This window comes from Ostrea edulis, chromosome 5, assembly GCF_947568905.1.
Source record: "Ostrea edulis chromosome 5, xbOstEdul1.1, whole genome shotgun sequence".
Lineage (NCBI taxonomy): Eukaryota > Metazoa > Mollusca > Bivalvia > Ostreida > Ostreidae > Ostrea > Ostrea edulis.
The window spans coordinates 1297418-1312016 of record NC_079168.1 but is presented as its reverse complement, the minus strand read 5'-3'; the positions used below and the strand labels follow the sequence as shown (position 1 = coordinate 1312016).

Genomic DNA, 14599 nt, shown 5'->3' with positions numbered 1-14599 from the left:
TCACGTGGTTAAAGGTCAATGGTTGAACTGGACATAGTAATATATTGACTCCTATATTTTCAGAATTATTTGCTTTATTGACACCAAACTTGGTTCATTGTTACAGCAAAAGGAGTAGATAACCCCTATTTATTTTTAGGTCGCATGGTCAATCCACTCTTGACATAGGAAGATATTGTCTGCTCAATATTTGGAATTGATGATACTACTGTCAATTATATGAGGTGTGTGTATAACTCTTTCCAATTTTCCACCATGGGGGCATGTGTTTTACAAATATCTCTTGTTTAGAATTTTCTTCAAGTGTAGACGAAAACCATGGTTAATCCCTAGGTAGATTTGTTTGTCCATACTACCCTACCCCCCCCCAATGAAATAGGGTCGGGCCACAATAGGGACTAAATATTTTACGTGAGAATTATAGAGATGCACTGTTAAAAACAACAGAAGGTCCATGATTAATCGTAGTGCTATATAAATATCTACAGGTGCTAAAAGTCAGGACCCGGGGAAGTTAAAAGTCAGGACCTGAGGTAGTTAAAAGTCGGGACGTGGGGTAGTTAAAAGTTTGGACCCGGGGTAGTTCAGGACCCAGGGTAGTTAAAAGGCAGGACCTGGGGTTAAGACCCTGGATAATTAAAAATAAGGACCCGGGGTAGTTAAAAGTCAGGACCCGGGGTAGTTAAAAGTCAGGACCCGGGATAGTTAAAAGTCAGGATCCGGGGTAATTAAAAGTCAGGATCCGGGGTAATTAAAAGTCAGGACCCGGGGTAGTTAAAAATCAGGACCACGGGTTTAAGGTGAGACGGTCAGAGACCACAATAAGAGGTAAGAGTTTTTCATGGGAATATTTAGAAAACTTCTCCTATCAAGCCGCCTTTGACGCAATGGTGTCATTGCTTTAGCCGCTGAAAAGCTACAGCGCTTTCGAGTTGAAAATTTTTTAAAAACGCATTCGCTCACAATTTGTTTCCATTATTATACATTAAGTCACCTCACCCTGGGAAGTTCTCATAAAAGATGACACATTTTGACCATTGAATAGGGAGCAGAAACAACTGAAAAATTACGAAGAATATTGGGTAAAATATTTCCAAAAGGTTAACATTCTTAATTTTAAATCTATAGTTAGATTTTCGTTCGAATTGAATGAAATAGTGGGTTGTCCTTAAGAAATAGCAGAGAGGGGTCATTTGAGGGGTACTCTACATCGTCTTGATGGCTGACTTCCTTTTAAAACATGGATGAAAATATAAATATCAGCAATATTTGCCTATTCATTTAAAAAAATCATTGCATAGCAGAGTAGCTCAGTAGATTATCACGTCGACTGCTGAACTGTAGATTGCGGGTTCGAGTCCCGCAGGGTTCATAAATTTTCCTCAGTTTGGTATCAACTAAAACTGCATTGTTTGACTAAATAAAGTAGATTTCAATTTCAAAATATTGTACATATCCTCCACTTTTCACCCACATCAAATTTCTCTAGTGCAGCATACCTCCTTAATTATAGGCACATTGAAATACCGGGAAAGAATCGTTGTCGAAATGTAGGGGATACCCTCATCCCCTGATTCTACATACCTGATCTTAAGCATGCAGATCTGTTCTGATACGATAGGGTAGTTAACAATGACACGATATGTACAGGTAACAACGAGACGGTATGTAACAATGACACGGTATGTAACAACGACACGGTATGTAACAATGACCCGGTGTGTAACAATGACACAGTATGTAACAAAGATACGGTATTTAACAATGACACGGTATGTAACAAAGACACGGTATTTAACAATGACACGTATATAACAACGACACGGTGTGTAACAAAGACACGGCATTTAACAATGACACGGTATGTAACAACGACACGGCATTTAACAATGACACGGTATGTAACAATGACACAGTATGTAACAATGACACACCGCCGCGGTGGCCGAGAGGTTAGAGCGTTCGCCCCGCATGCGGTGGGCCGGGCTTCGAATCCTGACCGAGACATACCCAAGTCGTTAAAATGGGTAGTGATAGTTCCATCGTCAAACACTCGGCACCAGGTGTGAATGTCATGGGTCCTCGGAGATGACCTTAAAAACGGATGTCCCTTGTCACAGTAGGTGTGGCACGCTAAAGAACCCTCACTGCTCAATGGCCGTAAGCGCCGAGCATAGGCCTAAATATGAAGCCCTTCACCGGTCTTGGTGACGTCTCCATATGAGTAAAAAATTCTCGAGCGAGACGTTAAGCAAGATACAATCAATCAATGTAACAACAACACGATATGTAACAACGAGATAATATGTAACAACGACACGCTATGTAACAACGAGACGGTATGTAACAATGACACGGTATGTAACAATGACACGATATGTAACAACAACACGGTATGTAACAAGGACACGGTATGTAACAACGACACGGTATGTAACAACGACACGGTATGTAACAAGGACGCTGTATGTAACAACGACACGCTATGTAACAGTGACACGGTTTGTAACAACGATACGCTATGTAACAAAGACAAGACATGTAACAATGACACGGTGTTCTGTAACAATGAGACGGTACGTAACAAGGAGACGGTATGTAACAATGACACGGTATGCAACAATGACACGATATGTAACAACGACACGGTATGTAACAACGACACGGTATGTAACAACGAGGTGAATGGCTAACACTTTTATTGATTTATTTTTGCTGTAAAATGTCGCCATTTGTGGTGCGCTTTGTAACAAATAGCTACATATCGAGCGGGGACTGTACCCTTATAACTTTGTGTGCCTTTCGTGTAAATCCACATCCAACATGTTCAGGACAATACTAAGATTACAGAAATACTTGTATATTTCTGGGATGCGGAGGTTTTGTGGTTTGTGTTTAAAATTCATTATGGTAGTGCATATCAGGTAGCTCATCCTCGGGCCTCTCTCTCTCTCTCTCTCTCTCTCTCATATATGGACTGAACTAGTGAGTTTTGATTCGTGTGTGCGGTCAACGTTGCGCCAGAAAATGAAAACTAGAGAGAGAGAAAGAGACATACTGCTCTCATTGCAGACATATTCTCTCACTCTCCTTTCGTTGACCTGAAATACCCGACACGAAATGTGTACTTCCCACCGTAGAAAACCACGGCGATCCTCCGTGTTCCACGGTGTGTGCTTTTTGCCGATACACACAGCTTCCAGGAGCTTTGCTGTGGCCAGGGGCACCTTATAGAAGGTGTTAAAATGTGCTGCAGGCTAAATACTCATGATAAAGATGGAATTATTAAAAAGAAAATAGCAACACCCTCATATGTATATTGTCTTTAAGAATCTTAAGATAAAAATCCCAACGATATCATATTACGTTTTGAGAAAACAAGGTTTTGAAAATTTTCCTTATAATTTTCTAACCACCCTTTCTTCATTAAAATATTCTTAAATACACTGTGTAATGGTAGTGCGTGCTGCAGGCAATTCCTGTTTTTGAATGTATATTAGTATATTCCGTAAATGAAATCATACAACATGCAATAGGGATTTTCAATAATTAACAGTTTTGCTCTCTCTCTCTCTCTCTCTCTCTCTCTCTCTCTCTCTCTGACAAAAGCAGTGTTTAAGATACATAATTACTTCTATGATATTGTAATAGCATGCATCTTTCAAATTAACTTCATTTAATATAGATATTAGGCCAATATCGATTATTTAGAAATTGGAATTCATTTACTATACAATCCATAGAAGCAAAAATTCAAACCAGCAATTGGTTTGTTTTTTTTTAAATCACGATTTAATTACATGTACATTCGACCGAGACTGACGTTCAATGTACTGTGATAGAGTTCTTCATAAGAAAAAATGTTCATCGGGAGTGTCTGGATAATACAATGATTTATGTATAGCAGGCATACTCCATGCAAAATCCTACAGTCTTTGCCACAATAGAACTTTAAAATCACGGTTAGCTAGTTCGGATATTTGAAATTAACAGATTTTTTTACTTCTTGCGAAAAGTTTGAAATATATTGGGTTGGCGCGATATCAGATCTAGTCTAAGATCACGGGTATCTTGTGCCGACCCAATATATTTCACACTTTGCAAGAAGTCAAACAAATACCTGGGTTAGCTGCCCAATTGTTCTATTGAGGCGGAAAACCCTTCGAATTTATATGAGATTATAAGTTATACATAGGTCATTTTTATAGTCAAATACATGTATACAGTCCCTTTAACCCAACAAACAGTTTTTTAGCTCACCTGAGCTGAAAGCTCAAGTGAGCTTTTCTGATCACCCGTATTCCGGCGTCCGTCTGTCCGTCCGTCTGTAAACTTTTCACATTTTCAACTTCTTCTCAACAACCACTGGGCCAATTTCAACCAAAGTTGGCACAAAACATCCTTAGGTAAAGGGAATTCTAAATTGTTAAAATAAAGGGCCAGGCCACCATCCATGGGGAGATAATCAAGAAAAGGTAAAAATAGGGTCGGGTCATTAAAAAATCTTCTTCTCAAGAACCACTGGGCCAGAAAAGATGAAATTTATAGATAAGCTTTATTAGGTAGTGCAGATTCTAACTTGTTAAAATCATGGCCCCCGAGGGTCGGATGGGGCCACAATAGGGGATCAAAGTTTTACATACAAATATATAGGGAAAATCTTTAAAAATCTTTTTCTCAAGAACCATTGGGCCACAGAAGTTCATATTTACATGAAAGCTTTCTGACATAGTGTAGATTCAAGTTTGCAAAAACCATGGGCGCCAGGGGTAGGTTTGGGGTCATAATAGGGACTACGGTTTTACATGCAAATAGATATGGAAAATCTTCTGATATGGACCAAGGTGACTCAGGTGAGCGATGTGGCCCATGGGCCTCTTGTTCTTCTAATTTTAAGAAAACTACCGAATGACGAAATATGATCAAACTGCAGATTGAACTTTATAGAGTCCCTTGCTAACATTACTTATATTTTTCTAGGCGTCAGAATGGGTATATGTTGCTGGTTAATTGGTTTAAACTTATTGACATGCAATAAGATAACAACAACAATGGTGCTAAACTGTCGGATTATCAAAACCTTTAATTGTGCACACGTGTGTGAGGCGACTGTTAGTCTTCATTCGCTCAAACTGTCTGAATTTCAATTCCGTCAATCGTGCAGTGGGTAGGTCGCTACATGGATGAATTCTTAACTTTGAAGCTTTCATATTTCGCCCCCTCCGATTTCACGTGCATGGAATCAATATTTAAAACTTTGGTGTCAAATGCAACTAGTACATATACACTATCGATTATCAATGTTTTTGATTTCTATATGAACTCATTTTAATTAGAAGCATAAAATAATAAAAGCAGTACTGAATCTATAACATTAAGAGAGAGAGAGCTGAACATTTTCACCCCAACCCCTTAAAATTTTGTGTGATTTTATTAGTTTTACCTTATTCGAAATGATAGAAAATAGTAAAAATGACTAAATAGGAGACATATTTCAAGCCTTATATAATCTGTAAAATCTAAGACTCCTCATAAAATTGTGCCCCTACTAACCACCAGTCCTGGATCCGCCCCTGGTTTATATAGAGGCCCTAGTCTAACCCCAACATACAGGTGGACGTAAAGTACATGTATTACGCAGCCACGAAAAACATTCACCGAGAGTAATTAAATCAGTCATGGGCATTAAATCTGATAATAACTTCGATTTCAAATGAAATGATTCGGAAATTTTATATTCAACAACTTGTAGATACTTTGATAGAAAACATTTTTTTTTGGATTAGAACCCAAAACAAAGAAGAAACGCAATTATGCCATTGGTTTTCCCTATTGTGTGTTTTCGTCCTTTAATGAAAGTAAAGTTAAGTAATTGTAGATACACTGCTCAATTCAAGAGTCATTCAGATTAAATCTCGTCATTATAACAAATTAAAAAGAAAGGCATGAATATTTCATGAAGCCTTTAACTCAATCATTACTTGATGGTATGGTGATAATTTCATTACGTATACCAATTCATGTCGGTCAGAAATAAAAAGAGCACGCCCGCGTTATCGAGATTCAGAAAACAAAACGCTGAGAATGAAGTAGTAAATAGCACATATGAATGATTGAATTAAAGGTCTCCAGAAATGTTTTCATCGTTTTTCTACTTAGTTCAGTTGATTCATCAAATGGAATAGGCAGATTTAAAGGGAATCGTCATTTTATTGAATTTTTAAATTTTACAAATATAAGTAAAATAAAAAATGCATAAACCTAAGACAAACTCAATCTTCAATGATATTTGATAAATCAATTAATTCACTCGCAAAGATGTGATTTGCATTTATTTGACAAACCGTTCCATCTGTACTTTAACGAATTCTTAGATTTAAAATTCGCGTAACTGATATAATTGTGTCGGTAATTGTTTTGTAATGCTCCCTGTCATACAGACAATAGCCTTCTTGCTGAAGTTGGCGTGTCATTCTGGTTGAAGTTGATGTGTCCTTGCGCGGTGCCAGGGATCTATATCAGTGTTTATACAGGGACAGCTAAAAGTACTGAAGGAAAAACCGAAGAAAATGTAATAAACAGAACGCACTGCCTCATAACCGCAATTCCTGGATCCGCCCGTGACCATTACACGAAATTATTTAGTTATATACACGCTTAGTACAGGGGCACATTATCTGCTCTGTTCTCTATCATAATAAACGTGTGTTAAGATAAGATGTCCCTGTGGTTCATTAGTCTACATGCAATATAATTAACCAAATCATAAAGATTAAATTGTATACTGATCATGCATTTTCATAGCACGTGCTTTTTGAAATATAAAATACAAAATTAACGTATTTTCATAAATAATTATGCGAGCCTAAATATTTATAATATTTCGCCCCAGGGAAAGCTTCGACCAAAAGTCTGAGAAAGGGAGATGGGGTGGCTTTGATTTTATTTGTGAATTAAAATAAAACGACACATCTTTTATCAACAAAATCAACCAGTGATAGATTGACAGACAAACAAATGGACTGGTGATTCCACTATGCCGTCTTCTAACCTAATGCAGTAGTTTTTGTGAAAGAACAGTTAATTGAAATGACCAATACAATGAAGCTGGAAAAACATCCGTAAAATGAATCATTTTCCCTTGAATGTTAATAAATCTTGATAAAAATGACAGCTTCAGTATATATACATAATGATAATATAAACAAATTTTAGTGTGAATCAAATGTATCTGTTTATTGATTTTTGAAATATGCGCTGGGAACGGACAACAACCCCTCAAAATGAAATAAAAAATATCCATAATTTATTTAAATTTTGTGTTTCAATGTTTCAATACTGCAAGAACCAATCGACCAGAAAACACAGATATGATGCAAATGCGAAGACTAAAGACATATCGTACCCCCACCTGGATTTTCAATGCGTGATAGAATACCTTTAAAAGAAGACAAAGACTCGTATGCAGCTATTTAATCTTTAAAGCTAAACGTTCATACTACAAGAACATGTTTGTCTAACAATGTCTGAAGCTAATTATTTCAATAACAATAATGCATTATATCAATATCACTCGTTTAGAACAAACGAGATGGTATTGTTTATGTTCAAAACTGCCATGAACTTTAACAGACAATTTGTATCGAGTGATCTTTAAAATATTTGCGTCAATGTTTTGTTCTGGTTGGTTGTAAAAAATACTTAACATGGAAGTTTAAATTATGAGAATTTGTATGATGTAAAGAAAACCCACGAATGCGACAGATCTCATTTCCTTTAATAGTTAGTTTTTATCTCCACCCTAAATGCAACATTCGATATGATCATCAGCTAAGAGTTCGTTTGATCGACAGCAGACCTATAAATAATGTCCAACGTCAGGTTTATCGCCCTGCCTCTAATAAGTCTGACCCAGCGGGTGTTTAATGTCGTAAATTGTTCAAATTTACCCCGAAGGGAATGTATTAGTTATTCAGCAATGTATCTTATATCCAGCATTTTATCAATCACATCGCATTGAGGTTGGATGTGTTCATCTACTGTAATTCGTCTTCTTTCGACTCTATTCGCTCGAGTCTCCTTTCAGTTTAAGACACCCCCCTCCCTCGCTAAGATCAACGCTTGGGTCCCCTGTGATGAGAGTTTATGAAAGTGGTATACTTTTACACATTTTGATGATCTGAAAACCTGTGTCCCCCGTCATACAGCGCTGCTCGTCCGAGCAAGTACAACAGAGTTGTCTCACGTTCTCACAACTCTGACACAGAGCAAACACTAGTTTACCGTTTCTGTGGTAACACAGGGGGTAGCGGTTCCTGGGGAGTATTTGACCTTAGGTATTCCAAAGTATTCTCTAATGCTATTGCAATTTCGAGTTATGACTTGTGGGTGTTTAGCAGAGATATTTACGATATTTATTGAAGGAAAGTTAGAAAGAACACATATCTAAATACTGTGATTCCCCGCTATATTGCCCCCTGTTATAATGCCACGCCCGCATATCGCCAAAAAAGTCCAAAGTCCCGTTTTCCTTGCTATGTAAAACCCCGTTATAACGCCATCCCCCACATACCGCCATCCGCCAACCTATTTACAGGTACGATTTGGTCAATTACCGTTATAATATCACCCCCGCTAATTATCGTCAATTAACGGCAGGAAAGTTTGAGTGAGCAGACTTAACCAATTATCCGCCGTTAATCCTCCAGGTATCAAAGTTTGGAGCAGATAATAAGTTACGTAAACGATAATCATATGCATCTGAGTTCAAATATGCAGTAATTTTTTTTTTTAAATCTGAGAATGGCGGACACACCGAAATCTAATAGCACATTGATGTAGGAGATAAAATTTGTTTAATTTCTTATGACAGCTGTACACACATACACCCTCCCCCGATATAATGCCACCCCCGTTATAATGCCAACATTGCCGAGGTACAAATGCTGGCGTTATAACGGGGGATCACTGTAATAGATTCCCACACTTTCTTCAATGTTGCGGCATTCGTGCCCCCTAAAATGGCGTCTCCGTGATCAAGTTGGTTTTGGACGTTTAATAAGGCAACCTCGCCGTTTTCGCGCCGCAACTGTTCAAATTCGTGTTCTCATATTGTGAGGAGCGTCACCCCAAGATATTATATATTTTTTATGTGAAGGCAAATAATTCATCTAAGGACTGCTTTGTGTCGTGGACTGTGATGCGGAGTTTATCAGACTGAGAGTAACACGTGGGCCATCCGTACAACAGGCAGTGTTTGTTTCTCTTCAAATTTTCCTGTCTAATTTGTATTTTGAATCGGGAAAGTTGTTGTTTTCTCCCAAGTAAAGCATGTTTTATATAAATTTCCCTTTTTTTTTGTGTTTTTCCATTACTCACTCTAACCGTGTAATAAATATCTTACTGAATTGATGTCAATGATATTCAGCAGACAGGACCTGTGCTATTGCATTAATTAATCTCTATGATATCCGGTAGACAGGACCAGTGATATCGGATTAATTGATTTCTATGATATCCGGTAGACAGGACCAGTGATATCGGATTAATTGATATCTATGATATCCGGTAGACATGACCTGTGATATCAGATTAATTGATTTCTATGATATCCGGTAGACAGGACCAGTGATATCGGATTAATTGATATCTATGATATCCGGTAGACATGACCTGTGATATCAGATTAATTGATATCTATGATATCCGGTAGACAGGACCTTTGATATCGGATTAATTGATATCTATGATATCCGGTAGACTTGATCTGTGATATCAGATTAATTGATATCTATGATATCCGGTAGACAGGACCTGTGATATCAGATTAATTGATCTCTATGATACCCGGTAGACAGGACCTGTGATATCGGATTAATTGATCTCTATGATATCCGACAGACAGGATTTATGCTATTGGATTATCTTTGTATTCTTCCTCCTCATCTTACTATGTACCCACCTCTTCCCGGAGATGTTCAATTCGATTACGTCATGAGTCTTCATCCCGAAGTCTAGCTACCATCAGCTCTACCAGTTCGTGATTATGTGTGTGGGATACGTGATGATTTAATGGACAATTGATAGAGTTCCGAATTAAAACACAATATTACAAATTTCACAATTTATTATAATCCAAACGTTATATGAAAGGTGGAGATAACGAACAGTGATCAATGTCATAACTCTTATAAGCAATACAAAATAGAGAATTGGGCAAACACGGATCCTGTATAAATATCCCATGTGCATACCGAAAAATAAAATCTTCATTTTTAGAACTATTCTTGGAAACTCACACATCATTCAACTTTGACAGATCCGTTGACTTGCATTTTAAATTAAGCAATAAAATAAGCTAAACAAAATTGGAAAATGAGGAGAAAACTCTATGGCATTAATTTACAATGGGAAAATGAGTGAGAGACAAGCATAACCAAATTAAAGAAACGCAATTCCAAGATCTGACCATAAATTTCATACCTGGTGGAGACCAACTTCCTCTGCCACCGCGAAACAGGAAAGAGGTGTTAAAGCTGAAAATTGCTATCGTGTGTGTAAAGGCTTTCACAAAAAGGTCAAACTAAAATACTTAGATTTCAACTATAGATTTTAAAATATGCACACCAAATGTGAAAGGAAAAATCAGAAGCGTAAAATAGATATCTTTAGAAACCCTACATTTACATCAACAGAATTGAAATTTCAGCAGCTTCAGTGTCACCAATACGTACCGAGGTAAACCGTTCTGTGTTGTAGCAGAGAACGCTGTTCATTTTAATGTCATATTTGAAAAAAAAAACTTTCCCCATAAATTCCGAGTGCTTAACAAAGGAGCAATAACTACTTATTTCTACGTCATTGTTTGTTTAATTTCACCTCGTCATCGTGAAAGGCGGTTGTCGGTAGCACGCATTTTCAAACATAAAATACAAGGAAATATCGTGTAATAAAACAAATCATGGATTTGCAACTTGAACATTGAGCAAGCATCTCACTACTTGTGCTATGTCCTGTTTTTCTATTGTTGTTACAGTGTTTCTAAGTTATTTGCTATCTTCTAGTTTCTGTTGGCGTCACGTAAGATTAATTCAGATTGGTAAGAAGTTCTTGCTTTATTAGATAAATATATATAAGGAAACAAAACCCACATTTTAATGATATGTGTTTTATCGAGGAATGCCTCTATTGCTCAATCACGTGAAAGGTGATAACGACCAGTGATCAATCTCACATCTTCTATAAGTAATGCAGAATAGAGTTTGGCAAACACGGATCCTTGGATGTGCCAGAGGTGGATACCAGGTGCCTAGGATGAGTAAGCATCCCCTGTCGACCGCTCACACCCGCCGAGAGCCCTATATCTTGATCAAGCAAACGGAACTATCCGTAGCCTCGCAGCAACATACCTGGTGTAGCAGGGCTCCTACTAATCCGAGATTCCTCTGACTCTTAACCCCGCTTTTATTTTGTGACTTCTGCGGGGGAGAGTCAGAGCGGACTCCATATTGAAAAGTGGAAATTCAGCGACACCAGCTGGTGTCGCTGCTTTACCTACCTCTTACAACTTTATTTCGCGGACCCATCTTCCAAGACGCGAGGATTCAGTTATCGGAAGATTATTCTACAAATACATCATGATTAATACGATGCTATCGCCGTTTAAACGATGGAATTTTGTGTTTACATGTGCTGACGTCATGCGCAAAGAAATCAAATGGCGAGGCGGCGACCTAATTCAAGTGATGCTCCATTTGTCGGTGTTAGGGCCGTTTAAACGGCGATAGCATCGTATTAATCATGATGTATTTGTAGAATAATCTTCCGATAACTGAATCCTCGCGTCTTGGAAGATGGGTCCGCGAAATAAAGTTGTAAGAGGTAGGTAAAGCAGCGACACCAGCTGGTGTCGCTGAATTCCCACTTTTCAATATGGAGTCCGCTCTGACTCTCCCCCGCACATGTCAAATATAAAAGCGGGGGTAAGAGTCAGAGGAATCTCGGATTAGGCTCCTACTTGGCAGTCTGCACTATACATCTACACCATCGTCGTTATCCGCAGTCAAAATCAGTGTGCTAAGAACGGCCTAACAATCCGTGTGAAACATCACACAGCATTTGACACAATGATAGTTTGTATTGACAAACTAGATCGTTATAGCAACCATAACATTTGCGAAATGCTGACTTTAGACCTTCATTGTGATAAGTCACATGATACCCTTTGGGCAAGTTTTTGATTTTGCACTTAATGACCCGGACAACCCTCGGGCTGAGCTCTACTCGTCGAGACCCTCATTTTGATATGCTATACGATATCTTTCGGACAACTGTTTTATTTCTATTTTTGCAGTTAAAAACCCCGGATTACGAGACCGAAATGAAAGAACTGTAAATGATAATAATAAAATACATCACAAAATGTTTCTATGTTTTCTTTAATGCTTGGGAGTTGAGTTGATATAGCATTATATATGTACACAGTAAACGTTCACCGAACGGAAAAGTAAAACCATATATAAGAGAAATTCTAAACATTCATGCAATATCTGTAATAGTGTCAAATTTTACATGTTTTAATACTTTATTTCAGGGATTTCATTTATTGAAAATAAATTGCTTTAATTCAATTTCTTTACAGCGTTTTGAAATTTGATACGAGAATACAGTTTTATCTAATTGAAATCATTATTATAACTATGACTTGTGTTTGTCTTGTTATTTCATTACTTATTAAATTTTACTGCTTACCATGCAGAACAGGTTTTTCTTTAGGATAATTGTTACTATTTATAGATCACTCTAATCTGGTCACAATGGCGATGAAGCAGTATACACATATCAACTACTACAAGATTGGGAGAAGGGGAACTTGAAAATAAATGTTTTAAAAGAATAAAGTTGCTTAAAACTGTATGTTTTGCTCTTAAATTTACTAAGACATGATAACTTCTGTGATCCTGACTCCAATCTTACCCTGTTTTCTGTGTTGGGTATAATTACTGAATTTTGGTATCGTGGCAGTTTGACCATTGATGTTTATAAAATGCTATAACTTTTTAACCACTCAAGCTATCTTGATGATATTTGCACTGATGAACTGCATTTAAAAAGACCTTTCTAATGATACCAAACATGTAGATATTTGCTTCATATAAAAATATACCTGTTTTCATTAGTTGTGTACATCCTTAAACACTAAATCCCATTTAAAATATATTCTTTGCCCCTTGACCCCACCACTGTTTGACTGTTTCATGTGTACTATTTCATTGGCTGGTCTTCTCAACCCAAATCGTCTCGTGGGGATCCGTGTTAGAATATGTCCCGAGTAACCCCTTGCTTGTCGTAAGAACGACTAAATGGGGGGGTCCTTCGGATGAGGCCGCAAAAACCGAGATCCCGTGACACAGCAGGTGTGGCACGATAAAGATCCCTCCCTGCTCAATGGCCATAAGCACCGAGCATAGGCCTAAATGTTGCAGCCCTTCACTGGCAGTGGTGACGTCTCCATATGAGTGAAATATTCTTGAGAGAGACGTTAGACGTTAAACAATAATCAATGAATCAATCTAAAATCAGACTGTTCGTTCTAAATGACGTTAAAATGTAGACAATACATACGTGAGTGTAATTACAGGTGTCGGTTCTACTCTTGCCAGACAGGGGCTTCTGAAGGTTTGACTCCAAAACTGACCACGTTATCAATTCTGTTTATCAATTAAAACAGCAAAAATAGTAATGTCAAGTAGGGATGTCAACGAATATTCGTCGTTAAAATGAAAATAATAGAAAGACAACTCAGGCGAATTGAAGTGGAGAGTTTTGATTCAGAATTATCTCTCTTTAGTTGTGATCCTTAGATCCGCTCGCATATTCGTATAAATGACAACGCCATGGTGGGTTCCCGGCAAGGAGTGCAGCTTAACGATTCTTGAATATCGCCTAAATATCACATTATCCGTTCCCTGGTTTACGAAAAGTTTTAATAGGACGCAGTTTTCAGAACATTTCTCTGTAATGTGTCAAAAATGCAACATGATCAAATTGATGTTTGAATTTAATATTAACATATTGTATTGATTTTCTAAATATTCAAAAGGCGGGAAAGTGAAAACAAATGCATGATTACAAAAACTGAAATTACATCTAAGCAAACGATGAAAAAAATAATGTCATTTTCCTTGTACGTAGTAGCATACTTCACTTCATTATAATTGATTAGATTGATTAATTCACTAAATTACCTCGATGGAAATACAAACACCCCAACTCAATTTTAAGTAAGGAAATATCGATTTAAGAAACTTTCTTTATAATAAGTACACGGAAGAGTCTCCATAGTATATGTCATGATACTTTGTACTACAACTGGAGATACAAAACTTACTGGTAGTATATGTCATGATACTTTGTACTACAACTGGAGATACAAAACTTACTGGTAGTATATTTCATGATACTACAACTGGAGTAGTATATATTATGAAATTTACAATTTTGGTAGAGGCCTTCCTGCTCTGCATCATTATGCATTTAATTTTTCTTAAACATGTGCAGTTCTGGAGAAGATTTTTGAAAATTGGTTAAGTTTGAGCAG

At 37.3% G+C, this 14599-nt stretch overlaps 1 protein-coding gene across 1 annotated transcript in view; it reads right to left on the bottom strand.

The window, feature by feature from the left end:
* LOC130046652 (E3 ubiquitin-protein ligase TRIM71-like) overlaps positions 1–14599 on the bottom strand; it is a 74517-nt gene that overhangs the window by 7589 nt on the left and 52329 nt on the right. The gene's annotated exons all lie outside the window — the stretch shown is intronic.